This window comes from Pezoporus occidentalis, unplaced genomic scaffold, assembly GCF_034315485.1.
Source record: "Pezoporus occidentalis ecotype Australia unplaced genomic scaffold, CSIRO_AGI_Poc_V1 ctg263, whole genome shotgun sequence".
Taxonomy (NCBI): domain Eukaryota; kingdom Metazoa; phylum Chordata; class Aves; order Psittaciformes; family Psittacidae; genus Pezoporus; species Pezoporus occidentalis.
Genome location: NW_026914534.1, coordinates 112223 through 126870, shown reverse-complemented (window position 1 = coordinate 126870; position 14648 = coordinate 112223). Strand labels below are relative to the sequence as shown.

The 14648-nt window shown below is 43.2% G+C and overlaps 1 protein-coding gene across 1 annotated transcript in view; it reads right to left on the bottom strand.

Moving 5' to 3' along the window:
- Window positions 1-14648, bottom strand: part of LOC134166482 (histone H2B 5-like) — a 218780-nt gene that overhangs the window by 107228 nt on the left and 96904 nt on the right. The gene's annotated exons all lie outside the window — the stretch shown is intronic.

Below are 14648 nucleotides of genomic sequence, written 5' to 3'. Positions count from 1 at the left end.
GTTCAAGCACCGTTCCTGCAAATAACATGCTTACCCTTTCCTGTCCTGGTCTGTCCTGAACTCCATATAATTGCAATAAAAAGGGAGCAGAAGAGAAATACCCAGTGGTTTAGCTGGTGAACAGATATTTTTCTTCAGATAGGAATGGTAAACAGGGTCTGATACAAAACCTTTTCTTACCAGAGGGCTTTTTTCCACCGATGTCATCAGGCTTCAGCTCAGAACCTTTCTGAGAACACAGCACCTGTGGGGACAGTCCCAGGTGGCAAATTCTGGAGAAGGCATCAGTCATCATGTTTCTTTCCCTTCCAGATCTTTCTAAGTGCAGAATCCATATGCCATTTCTCCTCCTCTGCTTTTTGATTTAAGAGCAGTGACAGTCCTGTATCTGCGTAAATATTTACAGGAGAGATCCTGGATGCTTTTCAAGTCTTGGTTAGCAATGCCTGTGATACACAGGAACAAGAGCCGTCCAGTGGCTCTTTCTAAGAAAATGCTTCTGGTACCAATTAGAGCTGGGAGCAAAGGTATGGCAGAAACTGCCAGAAGCAAGCACTGGAAAATCTGGTGTCCTCATATGTGATCTAGCATCTGGCACACAAACACTGCAAGAGCCCATACTTTACAACACTCATAAGTTTGTGGTACAGACCAGCCTACTCTTAATTTCATGCATCCCCACAAAAATGGCTTGTTCCCCAAGCCCTGAGAGCTCTGTGAGGCTAATGGATAGCCAGAACAAGTGATCTGTGGTGAAACCTGGTGATTTTCAGGAACATATGGCTAAGCAAAGTGTTCAGAGGGTGCAATGATTTGCAAAGCATGAGAATTGAAGTTTTCCTTCTCTACATTGTGAATGTAAGGTAATTTGCATATAAATTGGACCTGCCAAGTATACCAATATCAATCAAAAAGCTGTGAAAATAAAACTGAAGTTGCAAATAAATCATTCGTTTATGTGAATGTTGCTGTTCACTCTATTTATTTTTTTCCAAAGCAATTTGAAAAAGCCAGATGCTGAAAAATGAGATACTTGGGGTTAAGCTTGGAAGTCTGAGAGCTTTGGGTTTGCAATGTGGTCTATTAGAAAAATGTTACAAGCTAAAAAGCATGAAAATATGCAGCCACCAGCCCCTCATCAGTGGTAAGCCTGTGCAAGCCCTTTCTGCTCACACTGACTCCTGCTGTCCTGTGTAGGGTGAAGACTCTCTCTAAGGTAAATTTGCCATGCCTGATTTCTGACCTGACCCTTTGAAATGCTGGTGTGTTGGGGTTGCTTTATGAGTATGCAATATTCACCTGAGCTACCCAAGTTGTAATGATATCTCGGGTCTGCCTAATAGGGCTAATGCAGAAGACTTTGCAAAGCCTTCTTTGGTGGAACATGCCATAAGGAAACCTTTCCAGTGTCACCTCTTTCAGTAGCTTCTCGCTGTCACTCAAGTTTACACAACTGACTGCAAGCAGCAATTCTCATGCAGGAGAGCAGACTGAACACCCTGCAGTTGCTTACAACACAGAAACATAGCAATAAAGAAAAGAGGGAGTTTCTTGCAAGTTGGTTGTATTAAAGTTCCTGGTCTCTGCTTAGTGTGGTACAGCGATGGCACGTGGGTGCTGGGTATCCCTGTCTGAATGCAGCATGGTGGTGATGGTGGGCTGGGCGGTTCTTCTTTCATGTCACTGGGAACATGGATGGTAGCAGGCAGGGGACAGGGCAGGGAAGTGCCACAGCTCCCTCCTATCGTGCTTCCCCCACTAATCCATGAGGAAGCACAGGGAATGGGGAATTTCTATGACACACACTCCTGCCTGCTGCGAGCCATGCTGAGGTAGCACGCTGCCAGCACATGACCAAGACGTTCGGCACACACTGCGACCCTTCACCAGCACATTTTGGATTTGGACCAGGGCTTTGGGAGTGTGTTGCCATGCCTGTGTGGGTTTACCCATCATTTTGGCTCATCTGGTGTTGCTGTGTCGTGCTGTGGAGGGGTTCTTGCTCCAAGTGTTCCTCCACCCTGCATCCTCATCCCACACTAACTGTCAGCAGTTCATTTCCTCGTCTCAGGAAGTTGCAACTGCAGTGTAACAGGACTGTGTGTTCCACATGCTGAATGGGGACCAGCTGGAGACAGATGATTGTTTGGATTACTTGCCTGTTGCCTGGACATTTTGTTTGCTTGTTTGAGCCCTGAAGAAATAGGTTACCAGTTCCTCCGGAGGCTGGTCTGTGTTAAGCCTCCATATCGTGGGCTGCTTTTGAGAACTGGTGTATTATAACTTTGCAAATGACTATCCTGCTGTTTCAGTGGCAAGGCTCCATAAACAAGGCAGTCTTCTCAGAAATTTCCCTGCCACAGGGCCAGTGGGACTGGAAGAGAAGGCGCAGCCAAAACCACATGCTTCTGATGTCAGAGAAACAGATACCCCTGAGTGTGGTCCCAGTTTAGCCTCTCTCTTGAGTGGGTTTAAGTGGCTGACTAAATAACAGTGCTGGCTGATGTTTATGGACTATGCTTAGTAGGATGCCACTCAACTTTCCTCCCTGATCCTCTCCTTACCTGGGGTAAACCAGCATCACTGTTGCAATCATGATACTGTGTTTGTAACTGCTCTGTCTATAAGAGTTGCACGATCCTCTGGCTCCTTACTTCTGTGTGTTTGTTTTTATTCTGGGTGGCTGGACAGTCTTTTTTTTTTTTCGCTGCTGAATGCAGACATTTTGGCTGTGGAAAATATAGTTAAATCAGAATAGGCTAGTCAGGAAGCAGAGAGGGTGTTGTTGCCAGCTGATACTGGAGAAGTAATATCAGGAAGAATGCAGATTTGGCCAAGGCACTCACAAGCAGTGCCATAGGTCTAGTCATGAGCCCGGGTGTGCAGCGATTGTGCGGCTTCAGGCGGTGGTGGCCACACATCCTCTCAAGCCACAGCAAAATGTCAGTCTGACAAGAACATGAGACCAGAATCAGGCGTCCACCCCTTGCTTCACAAAAATCATCACTTTAACACCTTGCAGTTCTTTGGATATTTCTTTATCGAGTACTGACCAGACCTGAGCTTGTTTGATTTGGCATGGACCTCGGGGAGGGGGGCAGGGAAAAAAAAGATAACAACACTGCAGCCGATTCATCCCTCCTTGTTTATTCCACCAGAAATAGATTTGGCAGAGTGCATCAAAAATGAACTAATCAGCAGGGAATTAATTGGCATGTTTGTGAAAAGACAGGAATAATGCTGTGAACAAATTCATGGCTGGATGGCCAGAGGGTTCAAGCAGCCAGAGAGGAGCGCTGCATAGTGGAAACTGTGATGAGTAAGAGAAGTCATACAGCTGTGCTGTAGAGCCAGCAGTTGAGAGCTGCCCAAAAGAACCAGGGGCAAAAATACATGGGAACTGCTTTCAAGAGGGGCTCCATTGCCCAGGCTTTCCTTCCCATAAGGTTCCCATGTGTGGGGGGAGATGGCTAACTTGCAGGAGTAGGAGGGAAGGATAGGAGAGGTACAGCTGGAGGAGGCTCCACGGAAAGACTGTGGAAACACAGAAAGCGGGGAAATGAAGAGGGACACGTCACTCATTGCAAGCTGAAGTGGAGAGGGGGTGGTGAGGAGAAGAGGAGCAGGGAGACAGAGATTTCAAAGCCTCACCACAGGACTGACCTCAAGAACACAGGTAACACTTGTATGCAATTCTCTTCCTTCTTTCTCAGGAATATTTTGTTTCTTCCTCTGGAGGAGACACATTCATGCACCTCAGAAAGAGCTTGTTGGGTTAAGGGACTCTAAAGACACCTATGGGAAGAGCCAGGAGAGCAGGGAACCTGTGCAGACTGTCATGCACTTGGAAGCTGGAGGATTGCTACCTACATGACCAAAGAACAGGGGTGTGCAGAGTGAAAGGAGGAGGGAGAAAGGAAGAGTGAGCAAATCCTTAGAGACAGCCAGACAGGCAGCCATGGAGAACACAAGGTCTGTGGGTGCCTATCCAGGAAGATAGGGGAAACTTCTTAAGAGGGAGCACCAAGCTCTAAATGAGAGAGAAATTGAGATAAGACATATCCTGAAAAAGCAGGTACACATGGAGAAGAGGCAAAAGGTGTATATTACCTCCTCCAAACCAACAAGACTTTACTAATGTTATGATTTGCAGTAGATGTGGGTTTTTGCCCCTGGATTGCTTAATTTTGTTTTCTTCTTTAGATCAGTATGCCTGCCTGCTGGCAACAGCATCACCCTAGCTGTCCATCACTGGGGCTGTCAATCAGATCCCTTTGTTTAGCAGGATGGTCAGGCTATTTGAGGGATTCAGATGCTCTTTGCTTTCAAATAACATCCAGGTAGAAAACAAGCAGTGTAACTCTTAATTCTATGCAAAAGCACTATTTAACTCAAATACATTCTGAAATTGAAAAGGTCAAGACACTGTTACTCCTACACAACCCAAAGCCGGGTGTGGCACATGCCAACATATTACATTATATCCACATACATATCAACAAAAAATAATATATTACAATGGTTATTCTAGCTGTACCACTGTAGCTGGGTTAATATTGTGGGATCTAACTTTTTGAATTGCTTGTGGCATTCTTCTTGATCTTTCCACCATTACATAATACTACAAGCATATGCTAATTTTTATATTACCCTGATTTTCTTTTTCCTGCTTGGAGAGCTAACAAATGCCATCCGCTTTGCAACTAGAGCTTGCAAATTCTTTGATTCTTCTGGACTCACAGTCTTGGCAGCTTTCTCCTCTAATATCTCAGAGTCTTTACAGGATCCCAGACTGGGAGCTCTGGCAGAACTGGCATTAACTGAGAAATTGTGTACAGCTACTCTATGTTTTCTTAATGTGAAGTTGTTTGCTATATAACAACACTTCTTTGATTTTATACAAAACCCAGAACATTTTAGTTGGGTGTAAGTAATATAACCTTAAAATACTCTTAGAATATTGCATAGGGAAATAAAAATAGAGAAATTCCAACAGTCTGCAAAAATACCTTTATTATCTATTAAGATCCTTTACAAAATAGAGAATCTTAAACTTAACTTGATGTTTAAATATCTATTGGAGTGAGAGCTACATGTTATGTATTTATGATTTACCTGAGATCAAACTCCCTGATTCATTTAAGAGTGTATTTTATTTATCTGCAAATAACCCAAACCCCAGTATCACTCTTCAGCTTTAGTTTGAAAGTAGCTCAAGAGGAACTTGGGAAAATTCTGAGAGAAGAACAGGTCTCAAATGAAAACCACAAAGCTAATTCACTTGCAGCCCAATACTGCAGCAAAAATATCCTTCATTGTAGGTATGGCTACAGTGACTGCTAACTCTAATCAACAAATACTGCTCTCAAAGCAAGCATGGGCTTGAGCTAACACACAAGGATACTCATATATGGCATCTGGGGAGTGTATGTGTTTAGAGGAGCCAGAAGTGCAGGGAAAGGTTTCAAGCCCTCTTGATATACAAGGGGCAGGCAAGCTCTGAATCGTAATGCAACAACTCTGTCTGCAGTAGGAAGAGTGTGTTCTCCTCCGGCTTTAGGGGAGAGAGGGCTCTCTGAAATAAAGCTATGTTTGGCACCAGGAGAGGATAATTTAGGCAATTCCCCCATATCCTAGCAGGCAGCACAACCCAGGAGCAGTAGCAAACTTCAGCTGTCACACTTGAGCTCAAAGTGTCAAAGGCTGGGGCAGGTACGAGTGACATGTGCTCTGTTGTCATTCCCCACTGCATGTAAGGAGGGATGAGCACTGGAAATGGAGTATACTGGAGCAGCAAAAAACAGAAAGGATGACTCGGAGAGGTACAGAGATAGACATTCAAATCCTGGCAGTGCTCCTTTGCTTTGGGGCAGAGATTCAGGTTTGGACTGCACAACTGCAGACCCTGGCAGGGCTGTGCTTGGGCTGTGGAGTTAGCACAGCTCTTTTGCCATGTTAGAATGAGGAATTTAGAGGTTAAAAGAAGAATAATAATTGTGTAATAATGAGATGAATATGTCTATCTTCATTGCTTGCAGATGAAGGGACTGTCCAGTGCATCGCTGAGCCTACCCTGCTCCAAGGGCAGAATATGATGTAACTTTCCATCAGAGAGTATGCCATATTATTGTAATGAATAGTAACAATAGCTAAGCTACTATGCTGTTACTGTTATTCTCTGGATTTAGGAAAGAGCTTCTATCCAAAGATGTGAGAGAGTTTTCCCTGCTTGTCAATCTGTGTTCTACCCTGACAGTATTTTCCAGTGAAACACTGCAATGGCTCCAATGATGTATTTGCAACGGGTTTGGGAAGTAGTTCCTATTACAAATAGCCCTGCAGACTTTTTCTGCAAGGAAGCCTTATTAGTGAATAGTCACATGCCTTCTACAATTCCACCTAAAAGAGGGAAGATTGCTCAATTTCTGTGTAAGTGTCTGAGATACAGGAATCTCTTTCAAAGATTATTATAACCTGATGTTTACTATGATAATAAATTACAGCAGGCCTTCAGGAATGCAGAGAGCAAAGCTACAAAAAACTGGTCTGTGAGGAGCATGTAGGTCTTGTGATTCATTTGGACACTTGATGTTTTAAAAAGTTTGAGGTCAAGTAGGGTGAGTTTTCAGTATCAGATATAGGTGGAATTTATCACCACCCTTCTTTTAACAAATACAGAAAGATCAAAGTATCCTAGCCCTAGGTATTGAAACAGGTGGGAGGTGGAAAGGGTGTAGGAATGGACAATCTCTTCAGGAAGTTTTAAAATGAGCTGGGAAGCCACACTGCCTCCTTGATGTTGGCAGTTTTTTCAAATCATTTGCAATTAGAGACGTTGGCATCTGATAAGTCCTTTCCCATTAGGGAAGATTTAAAAAGGCATGTGCAGTGCATAGCCATCAAAAGAAGGAATTAAAAAAGGTCTAAAGGCTGGACTATTTATCTGGAAAAGCAGAGAGGCAGAGGAAGTGTGGAGTCAATGGAAATAGTTTCAAGAAGGTACATGAAGACCTTTTCACGATGTCCTTTGGTGAGATCATCAAACCTTAGAGATCTTCATTTGGGCTGTTCTTAGTTGGAGGGAAGAAGAGGTTTATATATGTGTGAGATAGGAAGAGGGCAATTTATTTTTTTATATTAAATGAATACTGCAATTAGGAAAAGAATACTGAGCACAAAATATATCCTGACAGGTGGAAAGTAATATTTTTAAAGTAGTGTGACATTTTCCATCAGTATGGCTATATTCATACTGCTATTTTAAATAGATGGAAAATAAATGCAGTTGGAATTAAAATACACTAGTGATTGAATGTACGAAATGCACAAAGTAAAAGGATTTATTTATGTACTGCTTTATCTGCTACAGCTAGGTTTTGAAGTGGCTGAATTCTTCCCAAATGTTTAGGAGATGAGGGTTATATGACATTCAAAAAGCAATTTAATATCCTCATATTTTGCAGTGAGGTCTTAGACTTCTGATGCATGAACCTGAACGAGGGAATAATTTGGCTTTTCTGAATGTGCCTACTTCTCACATGAGCCACTCCATCACTGTGACTACAGATGACTGAAATTGCCACTAAACCCCATGAACTTGGCAATGCATTTTTTTCTGTTTGCTATTTGCAGTATGTTCATAATTGGTATTTCCAGCCAGTTTCTACCAGAACAGCTGTTCATGTCATTAAAAAGAAAACAACCCCAAACCCCAAAATACCAGATTCAACACTGAGGGACTACTTAATTAAGACAGAATAACAAATTAGCATGAGTAGGCTGTGGAGAGACTCATCTATCCTCTTACATTTAGAGACAGTACTTGTCCAGGAGGGTCTATAGGTTAGGGTTGACTCCATTGGCTTGGAAAGGGTGGCAAACTTGAAAGAAGGCAAGGAACTTAGGCAAATACTCGTGAGATCATGTACCTGTCTCGCCTGCTCTGCAGGTTTGCTCAGGATGAACTGACCCCCTAACACCAGCACAAGGTACATGGCAGGTGGGGTTACCTTGGAGGCTCCATCACTGGGCAGCATCTCAGTTATTGACACTGGTTAATGGATCAGATCAAAAAGAACATTTTTTTTTTATTTTATTCCAGCATCTATTAAATCCTTGATAAATGGTTTCACTGGTTTGCATCTTGCTTGCCCTAATTGCAAAATGGGGATGCAGGTGTACCTCATAGCACGTCTATACCTCATTGATAGAACATATATAGCTATAAGATGCTATCCCAACATGCTACATATGAAGCAAAGCCTCTTTCCTAGCTGCTGCCAGTTAATGAAGCATCTCTGTACCACTCAATGTCTTGAAAAAAATAAAATAAGGAGGTTTGCAGTAGTGAAAAAGAAAAGTCCCTCTGCTTCTGTAAAAGCTAGGCTGAGCAACTTGAACAAAATCTTAGAGAAATACATTATCAGAGAGAAATCTGGTACTGGGGTGACAGATGAGAGGAGGAGAAAGAGAGGAAAGAGAGAAACAAAGCAGTTAGCAAGGGTTTTTTTTTTTGTCTCCACAGAGCAGCTGGAAGTCCAAATCCTACGAACAGCCATGATGGCAACTCTTCCTCTTTTCCTCTTCTTCATCCTCTTGCCCTTCAGTAAATCCCAGGGGGACCTTCTGGATCAGCATCAGAAATGGAACTATAGAGAAGGCGGTAAGAGGTGGTGGTGGGTCAATGTGGGAGCTGTTCAGTAATTCAGAGCTAAAGATTTGCCTATTTTGTTCTTTGGAGTGAGACACACAGTGCTCATTCACGAGTGCTCTTTTTTCATTCCTGGGTAGGTGCTGAGATTTCTGGAGAGAAAAATGGGTTTAGAAATAAACAGCTGGGGTATTCAGTGACAGCAGAAAATGCAGGCACCTGGAGGCAGAGAATCATGCTGTGAGGGCGAGTTATCTGCTTTTTAATTTAGATCCTCTGTATGTTTAATATTTGGCATTTCATTGCAACTCAGTTTGAGTGATGGGAAGTAGAATTGAACTCAGACCACTGGCTCATGTTTTCTTGTTTGGTCACATTTATTTTCCTCTCCTCCTGCTAACCCAGCTGACAAGGTCAACATAGAAGGCATCAACAGTATTACTCAAACTCTCGAGAAATGGGGAAATGGCATCTTCTGGCAAATGAAGCACACCTTGCTGAACAACCCAAATGATTTACTGCCTGAATTCTCAAGGTAAATCCCGTCATCTGGAGGTGGGTTCTGTCATCTCTTGGGTGTCTTTTCTTGAGCAGTATTCATCTTCTTTAAGATGAGCTTTCAGATTGCTTAGTTAGGAAGAGATGAATCCCACTGTCTTAGTATCTGTTTTGCTGGCAGCTCTAATTACTCTAGTAAACTGAATAGTCTGTTGACTATTGTGAAACATTCACAGTTGCCATGACTGTATTATAAGAGTTATTCTAAAAAAAACCCTGCAGCCTGTCCTTGGCACCTCACTCCTGTGGCAACAGGCTGGAAAAATGAATTGCGCTACAAATCTACACATGGACTTGGCCACAGGGCAGATATGGCCTGTGATGTTTTCCATTGTAGTCTCTAACACCCATATCTAAGAAAGTTATTCACTAGTCCACATCATCATATTTTCCCTTTTGCACTGCAGGAAACATTAACGAGCACACTCACAAAATTTACTTCAGTCTCGTATTTCAGGAACAGTGGGAAATGCAATGAAAGAGAGGAGAAGGGAATACTGGGAATTACTAGAAACCTAATAATTTAAATCAGAACTCTTTGTAAAGCAAGTGATCCTCTTCCATAAATCAGCTTTCTCTTTAGGAAAAACAAAAAATAAAGTCTGTCCACAATTGCTACTCACTGACAGTTGAAGAGGAAAGGCTAGAAGGATAAAATCCCACTAGTCAGAAGCTCACACAATATTTGTACGAATTAAAGTTTCAGGAGGATATGGCTGACAGATATGTGTTGGCCTTTGCCATCAAGTGGATTTCTCCCTGGTTGCATGGTGGCTGTTATTAGCACAGAATTCGTCACAACTTTCACACTGTGAGTGCTAAAATTCATTGGTGCATAAGATTATCAGGGCCACTATTAAGACATGAGTTTGGAGAGCTCTAACTTTAGTTCAGGGAGATGTAATGAGACAATTCAGCCAGATTTCCTGCATAGGGCTTTGAATTAAGAGTTTGCTGGCAAGAGCATAGGCTGTTCCATTAGAAATGTTGAGGACTGACAGCAATCCACTGGTTTAGCCTCCATGCCTGGCCCTGGTTAACAGCAAGGCCAATTAATACTAACTAGTATCAGGTGAGATTAGAATGAGCATCAGAGCTTTGTAACACCAAAGGGAGACTGAGAGAAAGCCCTCCAAGGGAAGAGACAAGGTTACCCCTAAGAACCCTGGTGCATCAGTACAGCTCACACCTGATGTAAAACCTGGTTCTCTCCCTCCCTCAGCTCAGGCAGAGGCACAGCCTGGAAGTGACCCCGGGGCCATGCAACCACAGTCGCACCATGGCATGCAGCAACATGCCCTTCACTGCGAAGTCCTCACAGGTGATCCTGCACGTTGCTGCTCTCTTCTTCTCTACTCCTGCTGGTTCCATCGAAGCAGATTATCTGCTTATTATTAGGTGGTTTTTATCTCCCCCCACCTTTAAGCAGGAGTGCTGTGAAGTGCTTTGGGGAGCTCAGAAACCAGCTGAACCAGCTCTTTGGTGGTGATGTAAAGACCATAATTCCCTCAGTAGTCCTGAAGTTCATGGTTTCCTGATTTCAGACAGGCATATCTTGGATGAATTCTCAGTGCGCAAGGGGATCTCCCCTTGGATTCCAAAGTGCTTCCAAAGTGCTTTGGAAGTATCTTTTAATGGTTGCTTGCAACTCTTTAATCACGAAGGGCCCTTACCTACCAAGAAATACAAGGACATAGAACTTTATTTTGCATGCTCAGGAACACTCCCCACACTGTGCTATTCTTCTGTATTACTCTCTTTGTAGTCTCCGCCCTGTCTCTGCGGCTGTGGACAATCTTGTGAAGGAAGTCCAGTCAATGAGGAAAAGGTTGGAGGAACTGAATGAACGCCTCAATGTCATCAGCAAAACTGTCCTTCCTATCCGACTGAACGCTCTGCAAAGCCAGAGGCGTGGAAATACTCAGCTGCGGAGACTACCAATGCATAGGAGAAGGTTGTATGCTCGCAGGAGACCTCAGAGGAGTTAATTCTCTACCAGAAAAAAAAAGCAAAACCTTTATTTTCTAACATCTGCTTAAGCCTTTCTCAGTGGGATGCTGCTAAAGAGAATAAAGGACATACAAGCCAGCTTTACTTAGGAGACCAGAACTTCTGCGTTTTGTTGCTGCCTTTCAAACCTAAGTCAGTGAGTGAAATCTGACCCTGTTCTTCAATGATGGCTGTTTTGTGTCCCAAGCAAACTGAGTTGACCAGCTCAGTCTACTTGAGCGTGAATACCCTAAGGCTATACAGTCATTCTTTCTGCTCACCAGAGAAAGCCCTTTGTATAAAGATCAGGTGAATTTTCTCCCTCTGTCCTATTTTTACAGCACTCCATCTGAAACAGCTAGGGAATTTGATCTCCAAAACTGATGAATGCCTGATGAATGCAGAAAGATTGATTAGTGCTTGGCACTTCAGCTGGGCAGGGAGGAGGAGAGGAACCTATGTTCTAAAATACAGCCTTAACCTTTTCTCCATCAATGCAAAGAATGCTCTGTTCACATGTTCAGAGGGTGGGTCAGGTTGGATTACCTTATCTATGCTCCATGTTTCAAGACTGAAGATGTGTCAGACTCTAGGGACCAAATCTGAACATCCACCTTCTGCGAAGAGATTTTTTTTTAGCAACCTGGAACTGGGTACTCAGAACCTTGCTATTCAGCAGGTATGTTCACAATTTCCAGCACTCTGAAAGAAATCATATTGACTTCTGCCAAGACCCCTGTAAAACAGGGGATGTATTTTCAAAACTATTTATATGCCTTATGCCAGAGCTAGGTGTCTAGAAGGATTTTCCGTAATAGCTTAAAACACAGTTCAGTCCCAAAAAATCACAGAAAATAATTCAGTTAGTGTCTAATTGCAGAGTATCTTCTCTACGTGCAAGCACTGGCCTCCAGGCATTTACCAACATCCTTTAGCTCAATTAAGGTCTGTACAAAAAGAGCAACTATGCCCCCCAAGGGCTTTGGTGCTTCAGGGAGTACCCAGAATACCCAGATTATTTTTGCCTGTGGGTTCCTGACAATAAAACTGGGGATAAAAACGGTGCAGAAATCAAATTATGCACTAAACAGGGTCAGGCCTCTAATGTTAAATCCAATACAGAGATTCCTATCTAGTGTTGCAGCCAATTACATACCTGAAATCTGTTGAAACATATGGACAGAGGGGAAAATAAACTAATTTTTTAAAGGTCTGGATGAAGCAATTTTTGAGAACAGAAATAAAGAACGATTATGTGTAAATAGTGTGGGGGAGGCTGGCATGATAGTTGTTTTGCAAACACTCTCCAGTCTTAAATAGTGAGGCTGCAGACATTTAAGGATTTCCAAGGCTTGAGTTTCTGGAAAGAAGTCCAGTGACGCTAAAAACAACCTCCACAGGGAAAGGAGAAAAACTAGTTTCACACGAAAGCTTTCGGATTTAACCAGAAGTAATACAATCAGCATTTTGGCTACAACCTGGGAGTCAAGTGAGGGAGATATAAAGAGCATGTGAGAAAATCTGATAAATATTTCCCAGAGTAAATTCGCTGAGTTCAAGTTTTCATAAAATAACAAAACTCAAGCTTGAGAGGACTCTCCTTGGCTTTTGCTTGGGAATCTGAAACACTGCTTAGCTAGACAAGGGAAAATTCAAGCCGGTGAAAAGGCTGATAAAAAGATACAGTTGTGTCTTTGGTGAGGTTGTCATTATAAATTCTCAGGAAATGTAGAGTATTTTTATCCCAGAATATAATTACCTAAATTACAGGAGTAACAGGAGAGAGAGGCCCCTTTCTCCTTGTTATTCTGCATTCAGAGCTACTACACTGTGCTGTAGCACCAGCTGCATGCTTGCACAGACTGCTGGTCTCTTCAGGGGTTGCTTTACATACTTGGGGCTGTAGTCTGCTGGTCACTTTGGACTATCTGGAGAAAGAATACACCATAAATGTCGGCTTTCATGCTCATATGTTAGACATGAACATTTTATCAGGAAACCTGCAGTTGTATAAAATCAATTGAGGACTACTTGAAACAGAAAGATGAGATTTCCCTCAGTCACAGATGGCTGGAAGTGGGAGGACAGACCAGATCACTGCATGCTTGTACGTCTAAATGTCCACCAGCAGCTTCTGCCACAGATAGAGAACTGGGCAAGCTGGGCTTCCAGTCTACCCAGTCCATGTATTCCTACACCGATATGTACAAGTTGGTATTTTTGGCAACACTCTTCAGCAAAATGGAGAAACTTACCATTTGTTTTAAAGGGAAACAAATAAGCTCCAGCATGCAATGTATACTAAAATTTTGCAATTTCTTGCATGATGCTGAATAAACCAAATAATAAATGGTTAATAAATTACTAGATCTTTGGCCTTGTCACCACTGATAGCAGCCCATCGTTCACTCTGCAAAAATCCATGCAAGGCTCCAGCCCTGCTCCCCTACCTCAACATGGCCTGTTTGATCAGATGAGCATGGCCAGTTGCTTTAATTTCCTTGCTTTTGCATGACTCTCTCTCTAGATTAAAATGCTTTAATGTCAGATTCCTTTTATATTCTTTTTTTCCTGCTCTTTAAGAGTAGCCTGCTTTTATGACACTCACCTTCTGTCTGTAGAGGCAGGAGTCCAGCTGAAAAAGCACCTGTATACCTCTGCCACATCTGCCACCTCTCCCCACACCTCCTGCGAAGGCAGGTCCATGACAGTGGTTCGGTACTGGACCAGGTTGCCCAAGGAAGCTGTGGCTGCGCCATCCCTGGCAGTATTCAAGGCCAGGCTGGACAGGGCTTGGAGCAATCTAGTCTAGTGGAAGGTGCCCCTGCCCGTGGATGAGCTGTAAGGTCCCTTCCAACCCAAACTATTCTGTGATTCTATGATTCTATGACCCATGGCTGCCTAAGGGATTGATATACTGCCTTCACTACCCTCGTCTTAAATGATCCTGGGCATTTTTTCTAGCTGGCACTTGTCCTTTGACATGGCTTATACAACTAAAACTTGCTTGTGATCATTAAGGATCTAAGACCTCCATGCACATAAATATTGCCAGCTCTATAAGCCATCTAAGCCCCCTGTTGGGTTTCTTTCCATATACTTCTGGAAAGGCACCCAGCTAGAGTTGTCAACAGAGCTGACCGGTTGGGCTGTGAACACATGCAGAGGTCAGCAAGAGGGAGAGCAAGTATCAACAGAGGCTTCCAAAATCCACCCCGTTACTAAGGCTTTCAACACCCACAGACACGCAGAACACTGCCTTAAATTCACCATCTTGAAAGGCAACGACTGTGATCCCCTCAGTTCCCTTTATTAAACAAACAAACGCAATGATGTTGCAGTTTCAGGAGAGCTGTGCCCTTCCACGTGACACGACACAGGTCCGTCTGTACTTCTGCCCCCTTGTGCTTTATTTCCCCCAGACCTCCGCTCTCCCCAGGCGAATACCGCC